This window comes from Pongo pygmaeus, chromosome 1 (genome assembly GCF_028885625.2).
Source record: "Pongo pygmaeus isolate AG05252 chromosome 1, NHGRI_mPonPyg2-v2.0_pri, whole genome shotgun sequence".
Lineage (NCBI taxonomy): Eukaryota > Metazoa > Chordata > Mammalia > Primates > Hominidae > Pongo > Pongo pygmaeus.
This window is the reverse complement of record NC_072373.2, coordinates 193521265-193532381: the sequence shown is the minus strand read 5'-3', so window position 1 is coordinate 193532381 and position 11117 is coordinate 193521265.

The following is an 11117-nucleotide window of genomic DNA, read 5'->3' as shown; positions in this document are numbered from 1 at the left end:
CCCAGAAGCTGAGAAGGACCTGCGGTGCCTAAGCCACATTCTCTTTATGGTCTGTCCTTTTGTACCTGTTTCCCCAAGGGGGACATCCTATGTTTTTGCCCTGTGCCCCAAAAATGCCTTCGTGCGCAGTAATTCCCTGCGAGGTACAGGATGCCTGGAGGAATGGGGAGTTTTGCATCAGGTTGGATAGGTAAACTAGAGGAAAAGCCTTTGAGTGCTGCTGGAGGCAGCATTTGTGGTCCAAGGAGAGAAAAGGAGCAACAACATTGGCAGTGAGACTGTGACAAAAGGAAAGACAATCAGTATGGTTTAGCTCATGTGGAAAGAGGAGAGCCAGGGCAGACCTCTTGACAGCACCCCAAAGCCAGCAACTTCTGAAACTCATCTTTGTATCATTGCATTGTGTTTTGTTCACAGGAAGCCTTGGCTTTGGTGTCTCTGGGAAATGTTTTGAGTTTTCTCTTTTGAAAATATTTCAAGCTCCTTGCCCGGATGTGTCTTAATCTATGCTTCTCAAACTGGGACACATTTTCCTACTCGCCAGGGGAATGGAGCTGTGTGCTAGAGTGTACATGAAGCCACAGAATACCACATATTCATGGCATGTGGATTTAATTAAAACAATGGCCTGGGGGCAGAGTGTGTGCCATTTTGGACTTTTTTACACAACTTTGTCACAAGGAAAAGTCATCAGCCTTCTGCTTTTCCTTTTCATCTAATTTCATGTTTCCTTTTTTATGAAAGACTGAAGTTTACTTTTGAAGTTTTCATCAAAGTAATTCATGAACAGTTTTAAAATATAATCATATAAAAAACTTCTCATGAGAAATCATCATGTCCCCCAACCCACCCATCCCCCAGCCTCCCTTCCCCTGAGGTAATTATTTATCATTCTTTATAACTTTTCTACTAGTTAGCTCTATGTTTCCAAATAATATGCTTAAACTGCTGTTTATTGATCCATGCATTTGACCTTCTCTATTTATTTTGAATTATGATGGATATGGGTTTGGCTCTTTCATTCTCCCAATCTGCATTCCCTCTTACAGCAATTTCACTACTATTTTTTGTTAAATAATTTATGCTGTAAAATAGACATTGACTGGTAGCCACCTAACATCCATTTTCTTTCCTCTTGGAACTGTACCTTGATTCCCATTTGGAATGGAAACCCACCCATTTCCCTAGTCAGTGGAAACTTTCTTGAAGAGCTGACCCCGTCTCCATCCACAAGGGTGGGTTCTGATTGGCTGAACCCCATCCCTCAAGCTATAGTGACTGGTTCAAGAAAAGGCAGGTTACCCAACATCAACCAATGACGGGTCTGCTGGAGGAAAGTGAGAGCATGCATTTCCTTGTTTTTCTGCAGAACTGGAGAAATATTCTTTCCCTGATGGACATGAATGAGGAAAATTAAGGTCCCTAAGTGCTGGAAACCACCTTGCAACCCTGGGGAAAGCCAGTCTTACTTTAAATAGATACTGCAGAAGGCCAAGAGGAGAAATTAAAAGATTTCAGAGAGCCCCTGAATCACACCTCTTCTGTAGGCTAAACTGCCTTCTGTCAAGTATGCAACAGAAATACTGTAATTTCCTTTATGGTTTAAGCCACTTTGAGTTTTTAGTTACTTGCAAGGAAAATATTCCTTACCAACATAAGGGTTTATAACAATATGATACACAACAAATTATTTATTATTTCATTGTGGAGTTAATTGGTGTATGATTACAATTCCTTTCATGTGCAGCATTCTGATGGTCTTAAAAAACTAATCATTATTTTTACTTGCAAAATTTTCCATATGCATATCCTTAATTGTTTCCCCATACTCATCTCCAACCTCCTTCTTCATGCTCCACTAGTGGCCTCTGAGCTGTCAGCCTGAGCCTTCTCTTCACCACTCTCCTGAGTTAAATCCACCTATTCCTGGATCCCATGACTTATTTTTTAGATTACTCAGGATTTACTGGAACGTTTTCTCAAAGCTTCCTATGAAAAAGTGCCAAATTGTCTATGAATGAATGAAGATGTCTTAACTTTGACCTCACACTTGACTGTTAGCCTGGCAGGGTGTAAAATTCCCAGTTGAGAATTATATTCTGTAAGATTTTTGATGCTATTGTTCAATTGCTTTCTGGTATTCAGTGTTGCTACTGAGAAGTCTGGTGTCTTTCTAATTATATTCTTTTATATGTGACATCTTTTGCATTATTTTGCTCTTTGGGAGCTTTTAGGGACCTAGTTCTTGGCTTTAAATCCTCTCTATGATATACCTCAATGTGGCATTTTTTAATTCTCACTGGGATGTGTCCACTATGGGCCTTTCAATACATAGCCTGGTTGGTGTTCTTCATTTTGGAAAAAAAAAATGTTCTTAGATTATTTCATCTGTTTCTGTCCCTATGTTTCCAGTCTTCTTTCTTTTTTTTTCTTCTTTCTTTATTATCTTCTGTCTGGAATCTTATTATCCAGATGTGGAATTTCTAGGCTTTATTCTTCATGTCTCTCCTCATCATTCTTATATTTTTCAACTCTTTATCTTTTTTTCTGCCTTATATTTCCTTGATTTTGTCTTCCATTTTTAAAATTTAGCTATTATTTTTATTTCCACAAGCTCATTGTGGTATCTTGTTCTTGTTTTATAGATGCAATACTTTATTACAGTCCTCTGAGAATATTTATTAGAATTGAGGTGGTAGTTATTTTGGAAGTTTTTTCTTTTCCCTATATTATCTCTGTGGGTTTTTGGTTTTTTTTTTCATTTTCTTTTATCAAAGACTTTTATCAATTGTCTTGTGACTTTTGACCATCTGCCTGCATCTAAGAAATAGCCGAAAACTCAGAGGCCTGGGCAAGGTTCATGTAAGCTGGACTTATGTTAGGGTGGTAAGGAATGATGACAGCCATCTCATTGGTGGATGCACAAAATATCAGTGAGTGACTACAGGATTTCGAAATATATTACAAAGCTATAGTAATCAAACAGCATGGTGCTGGCATAAAAACAGACAAATCTATCAATGGAATAGGACAGAGAGCCCAGAAATAAACCCACACTTCTACAATCAATTGATCGTTTTTCTTTAAATAGAGATGAGGTCCCACTATGTTGCCCAGGCTGGTTTCGAACTCCTGAGCTCAAGCGATCCTCTCACCTTGACCTCCCAAAGTGCTAGGATTACAGGCATGAGCCACCGCACCTGTCCTCAATCAACTGATTTTTGACAAAGGTGTCAAGAACACACAATAGGGAAAGGACAGTCTTCAATAAATGGTGTTGGGAAAACTGAATATCCGCATGCAGAGGAATGAAAATGGACTCATATCTCATCTTTACACAAGAATCAATTCAAAATGGATTAAAAACTTAAACATAAGAAGACATAGAAAGAAAGCTCCATGACACTGGCCTGGGCAATGACTTTGTGAATGTGACCCAAAAAGCACAGGAAACAAAAGCAAAAACAGACAAATGGGATTGCATCAAATGAAGAAGCTTCTGCATAGCAAAAGAAACAATTAACATAGTGAAGAGACAACCACTAACTGGAAGAAAATATTTATAAATCATACGTTGGATAAGGGGCTCATATCCAAAATGTGCAAGGAACTAAAATTACTCAACAACAACAACAACAACAAAAAACAAATAACCCAATTTTTAAAATGGGCAAAGTACCTAAACAGACATTTCTCAAAAGAAGACATACAAATGGCCAACAAGTAAATGAAAAAAATGCCCAACATCTCTAATCCTCAGGGAAATGCAAATTAAAATCACAATGAGATAGCAACTCACACCTGTTAGAATGACTATTATCATAAAGATGAATGATAACAAGTATTGGCAAGGATGTGGAGAAAAGAGAACACTTGTACACTGTTAGTGGTGTTGTAAATTAGTACAGCAATTTTGGGAAAAAGTATGGGGGGGTTCCTCAAAAAGCTAAAAATAGAATTACCATGTGATCCATGCTATAGTATAGATATTGGACCCTCCAAACCTCATGCTAAAATTTGATCCCCAATGTTGGAGGTAAGGCCTAATGGGGGATGTTTGAGTCTTGGGGGTGGATCCTTCATGAATGGTTTGGTGCCCTCTTACTGGTAACAAGAAAGTTCTCACTCTCTTAGTTCCCACAAGAGGCCCCAAGAGCTGGTTCTTGTGGTCTTGCTTTGTTGCCCAGGCTGCAGTGCAGTGGCAACATCTGCTTCCCAGCCTCAAGTGATCCTCTTACCTCAGCCTCCTGAGTAGCTGGGACCACAGGTGTGTGCCACCATGCCTACCTAATTTTTTATTTTTAGTAGAGATGAGGTCTCACTATGTTGTCCAAGAGGATCTTGAAACTCCTGGGCTTAAGTGAGCCTCCTACCTTGGCCTCCCAAAGTGCCGGGATTACAGGTGTGAGCTACCACGCCCGGCCTTAAAGAGCTGGTTCTTAAAAAGAGCCTCCCACTTTCCCCTCTCTCTTTCATTCTCTCTCACCATGTGATCTGCACACACTGGCTCCTCTTTGCCTTCTACCATGAATGGAGGCTTCCTGAGGCCCTGTCAGAAGCAGGTGCTGGAGCCATGCTTTGTGTACAACCTGCAAAACTGTAAGCCAAATAAATCTCTTTTCTTTATAAATTACTCAGCCTAGGTACTCCTTTATAGCAACACAAGTGGAGTAAGAAAATCCAACAATCTCACTTCTGGTTATACACCCAAAGGGAATGAAATCAGTATGTTGAAAAGATATCTGCACTCCTGTATTCATTGCAGCAATAGCCAAGACACGGAAACAACTAAAGTGCTCATCAATGGATGAATACATTTTCAAAATGTGGTATGCATACACTATGAAATATTATTCAACCTTTAAAAAGCAGGAAATTCTGTCATTTGTGACAACAAGGATGAACCTAGAGGACATTATGCTAAATGAAATAAGCCAGCCAGGCACAGAAAGACAAATACTGCATGATCTCAGTTATATGTGGAATCTGAAGAAATTGAACTCATAGAAGAAAAGAGTAGCATGGTGGTTGCCAGGGCCTAGAAGAAAGAGGTGGTGGGCAGGTAAAGAGGAGATATTGGTCAAAGGGTACGAAGTTCCAGTTTGAGAGGGGGAGTAGGTTCTGATGCTCTATTGCACATCATGGTGACTATAGTTCATAATTATGTACCACATAGTTCATATAACTAAAAGAGTGGACTTTGAATGCTTTTACCAAAAAGAAATGATAACTATTTTAGGTGATGGATGTGTTGGTTAGCTTGATATGATCATTCCACAAAGTATACATGTATTAAAACATCACATTGTACCCCATAAATATATATAAGTATTTTTAACGAAAAATAGAATAAAATAAATCATTGTGTGGAGGTCTTTTTCTGGGGTAACTCAGTTTCTGCAGAGAAAAACATTCTGTCTTTCTACTTTGTTAAGGGTGGGGAAAGCAGAGGGAAGGGAGGCTGACAGTACAACTCAAGCGTGTCCAACCTGCAACCTGCAGACTGCATGCATCCCAGGATGGCTTTAAATGCACCCCAATACACATTCATAAACTTTCTTAAAACATTATGAGATTTTTTTGCAATTTTTTTAGCTCATCAGCTATTGTTAGTGTTAGTATATTTTATGTGTGGCCCAAGACAATTCTTTTTCTTCCAATGTGGCCCAGGGAAGCCAAAAGACTGGACACCCCTGGTATAATTATTTCATCTGTAGATTTATTGTCTCCATCTCCATGCCCAATCTCATTTCCAAACTTCTTGGGCTGAACTTGTACAGAGAATAAACTTTCAGTTTCCTTCTTGGGGTTAGAGGATCATATAAGAAGGATGTCTGTCTTCTGGCATTGAGTACACAGAACTGGGAAATAGGGTTTGGAGAGGGGTTCAACTCTTCCACTACAGAGTCTTCCAACAAATCCACCAGTTTGTAGCTCTACCCATCACCCAAAGCCTGCTCAGTAACCAGTATCTCTGCCTCCTAGGTCTTTCTAAAGTCCTGTGGGGATGGATCAGCTCACTTCTCATCCACATCCTACTCTGCACATACTGAATACAGGGGCCTTTTGTGTCATGATGGATCAGTTGCCCTTCTTCCATCAATTTGTGTCTTCTGAAGATTTATTGAAATTTCTCATCCACTGATGCCCCCTCTCCCATTTTTGTTTTGTCCTTGTGAGTTCATGACTATTTTATTCATTTTTCAAATTTTATTAGTCATTTTTAAATGAGAAGAAAAAAATGTGCATGGTCAATCCATTATTTTAACTGGAGTTTTCTAAAACCTTTTCTATATGCAGACAGTGATTGAAAAAACAAGTACTTTCGTGTTTCCCGGAGCTCAGTTGTATTAACAGTATAGTTAGAACTAGGATTAGAGCCAATGATCAGAGAACGTGCCAAGACTGCAGAAAGCACAAATGACAGTGATATTGCTGCCCACACAGCTAGGCCAGGCCACCAGACTAAAAACGGGGTAGGGTGGAATTTCCACAGAGGTCACACAAAAATGCAGACCTAGATTTTTCAAAGTAAATGTATCATCTTTTCTTTTAACTTTTGACACAAAAAAAGTTTTTTGTACAAATCATTCAAAATCCTAACAAAAATGCACTTCATTACGTATTTTATTTACAAAATGTGGAAATACACTTATTTCAACATCTGGCCACAATGGATTCCTGGCATCTTGTGGTCTGAGTTTCATTATTCTTATATCATTTCATAATGCAATCATTTTTAAATTGCATGTTCAAATAGGACCATGGATCAGTAGTTAAAATAGGAAATCTGAAGTAAAATTTGAAATTAGTAGGAAAATGCCACCCACATAATGATCAAAACTCAGAACTCTAAAGTATCAAGGGCGTCATATCCTTATCCTAGTCACTGAAGTTTCCCACAAAGATTTGAGAATGAAGATACTACCACAATGTAGCAGCAATTGGCAGAAGGGCAGGATGGCCAAAAGCTTATTTAAAATACAAGTTTTATTGTTGTGGACTACAACTGAGCCTAAACTAGCATCTCCATTTCAGAAAAACCTGGAGCAATAGCTGTGTGAAACTATCATTCTTGAAGGGATATTTTAAACCTAATATACAATCTATTAGGGGAGTTAAATTATAAAATAGTAATAATATGAAAAACCAATAGAGACAATGCCAAAAAAATGGTATCAATACCAACAACCAAATTCAGCACTGAAACTGGATTTCTCTTACATTACTGGTAGGAAAGCAAATGGCACAGCCACTCTGAAAAATAGTTTATCAACTTCTTAAAACATTAAGCATTTACTGACCGTTGATAGCAGCAATCACATTCCTAGGCATTTATCTCAGATAAATGAAACTTATGTCCACACAAAAACTTGTACCTGGTTTTTCATAGCAGGATTATTTGTAATAGCCAGAAACTGGACACAACCAAAATGTCCTACAATCTGTGAATGGTTAAAACTGTCAATACACACAACAACCTGGATGGTTCTCAAAAAATTATGCTGAGTGGAAAAAAAAAATCCCCAAAGGTCACGTACTGTATGATTCTATTTGTACAAAATTCTAAAAGTAACAAAATTATATAGGTGAAGAACATATTTGTGGATGCCAGGGGTTAGAGAGGGGAAAAGGTGTAGGCAGGAAGGTGGGTGTGACTTTAAAAGGGTAGCACAAGTAATCTTTGTGTTGATGGAACAGGTCTGCATCATGATTACAATTGTGGTTATATGAATCAATACATGTGATAAAATTGCCACGAACTGGATACACACCTTTGGTTCTATATAATAGATAAATTGCCTACATTAAAAAATATAAGGATCTCAAACAAACAACCTAAATTTAAACATCGGGGAACTAGAAAAACAAGAATAAATTAAGTCCAAAGTTAGCATAAGGAAGGAAATAATAAAGATTAGAGCAGAAATAAATCAAATCGAGAATAGAAAAACAATAGAAACAAATTCTCAAAACTAAGATTTGGTTTATTGAAAACCTAGACAGAATTGGCAAGCCCTTAGCTAGACAGAATAAGAAAAAAAGAAAGAAGGCTCAAATAAACTCAGAAATGAAAGAAGAGACATTACAATGAATACTTCAGAAATTTTTAAAAAATCATAAGGGACTATTATGAACATGTATGCACCAACAAATTGGATAACCTAGAAGTAGATAAATTCCTAGAAATATACAACCTGCCAACACTGAATCAACAGGAAATAGAAAGCCTGAAAAGATTAATAACAAGTTAAGAGATTAAATAAGTAACCAGTGAAATTATAGTAGGAAAAAGGAACAACATAAATAACAACTTTTTAATTTAATTTATCAAGTTCCAGGCAATCTTCCTTTAATTCCTTACCCAATTTTGTGACGTTAGAGTTTCTTGAATATCATCTCCTTTGTATTTTTTAATATTTTAAATAATTCCAATATTGTTTCACGCTGCCTCAATATTGCCAACACAGTTCTTTTTAGAATAATATTGCCCCTTTTATCATAATGAATAACTACTTTTGTTCAAGAAATGCTCCTTCCATGACTATAAAATAAACAAATATATAAAAAGAGAAAAATAAATAGATAAATAAATAAATAAATAAATAAGTAACCAAAAGCTTGGCAACAAAGAAAAGCCAAAGACCAGATGGCTTCACTGCTGAATTCTATCAAATATTATACCATTCCTTCTTAAACTCTTCTCAAATAAATAAATAAATAAAGGAAGACTTCCTTACTCATTTTATGAAACCAACATTACCCAATACCAAATCCAGACAGACACCACAAGACACCACAAGAAAAGAAAATTACAGGCCAATATTCCTAATTGATTATTATAGATGCAAAAATCTTCAATAAAATACTAGCAAACCATATTCAATAGCACATTAAAAGGATTATAGCCCATGACCAAGTGGGATTTATCCCAAGGATGCAAGGATGGTTCAACATATGCAAATCTATAAATGTGATAATACCATATTAATGGAATAAAGGACAAAACATATGACTACCTCAATAGATCAGAAAAACATTTGACAAAATTCAATATTCATTTCTGATTTAAAAGAAAAACTCAGACAGGTGCAGTGGCTTATGCCTGTAATCCCAGCACTTTAGGAGGCCAAGGTGGGAGGATCATTTGAAGCCAGGAGCTGAAGAGCAGCCTGGGAAATACCACAAGACTTTGTCTCCACAAAAAAAAAAAAATTAAAAATTGGCCAGGCGTGGTGGTGCACGCCTATAGCCTTAGCTACTCAGGAGGTTGAGGCAGGAGGATCATTTGAGCCCAGGAGTTCAAGGCTGCAGTGAGCTACAACTGTGCCACTGCACTCCAGCCTTGATGACAAGGTGAGATTCTATCACAAAACAAACAAAAAAACTTTCAACAATATAATGAATGTACCTCAACATAATAAAGGCCAAACATGACAAGCCCACAGCTAACATCATAGTCAATGGGAGGAAACTGAAAGATTTTCCTCTAATGTCTAGTATAATGCAAGGATGCCATCTCACCACTACTATTCAACATAGTACTATAAGTCCTAGCCAGAGCATTAGGAGGAGAAAAGTAAACACAAGGCATCTAAACCAGAAAGGGAGAAGTAAAATTGTTTCTGTTCACAAAGGATATGATTAGATATGTAGAAAATCCTAAAGACTCAATGAAAAAACTGTTAGGCCTAATAAATTCAATAAAGTTGCAGGATACAAATTCAACATATGAAAATTGGTGGTGTTTCTACAAACTAACAATAAACTACCTAAAGAGGAAATTAAGAAAATAATCTCATTTACAACAGCATCAAAAAAATAAAATACTTAGAAATAAACTTAAGCAAGAAGTCATTGTTCAAAAAAGATACTTGCACACACATGTTTATAGCAGCACAATTCACAATAGCAAAATTGTGGAACCAACCCAAATGCCCATCAATCAAAGAGTGGTTAAAGAAATTCTGGCATATATGTATATATATACATATACATATATATGTATATATATACATATATATGTATATGATGGAATACTATGGCATATATATATATGTATGATGGAATACTATGAAGCCATACAAGGAATGAATTAACAGCACTTGCAATGACCTGGATTAGATTAGAGACTATTATTCTAAGTGAAGTAACTCAGGAATGGAAAACCAAACATCATATGTTCTCACTGATACGTGGGAGCTAAGCTATGAGGATGCAAAGGGATAAGAATTATACAATGGACTTTGGGGACTTGGGGGGGAAGAGTGGGAGGGGGCAAGGGATAAAAGCCAACAAATATGGTGCAGTGTATACTGCTCAGGTGATGGGTGCACTTCTCACAAATCTCCACTAAAGAACTTACTCATGTAACCACATACCACCTGTACCCCAATAACTTATGGAAAAATAAAATTTAAAAAAAGAGGTGAAAGACTTGTACACTGAAAATTATAAAACATTAATTATGAAAAAATTTTAAGCACACAGATAAATAGAAAGACAGCCCATATTCATGGATTAGAAAGATTAGCATTGTTAAATATCCATGCTACCCAAAGTGACCTATAGATTCAATGCAATCCTTATCAAAATTGCAATGGCATTCTTCACAGAAATGGGGAAAAATCCTAAAATTCACGTGGAACCACAAAATAGTCTAAATAGTCACAGCAATATTTAGAGCAAGAAGAACAAAGCTGGAACATCACACTCCCTAATTGCAAAATATATTACAAAGCAACAGTAATAAAAACAATATAGTACTGGAATATAAACAAACATAGACCAATATGAAATAGAATAGAAAGCCCAGAAATAAATCCATGCATTTACAGAGTGCCAATGACACAATAAAAAAGTATCTCAAATAAATGGGGTTGGGAAAATTGGATATACATGTGCAGAAGAATAAAATTGGACCTTATCTCATACCACGTGCCAAAAATAAATAAATCAACTTGAAATGGATTAAAGACTTATGTGTAAGACCTGAAACTATAAAACTACTGAAAGAAAACATAGAGAAAATGCTTACTGACGTTGTTCTGAGCAATGATTTTTTGGATTTCACTCCAAAAGCACAGGCAATAAAAGCAAAACTTGACAAGTGGGAT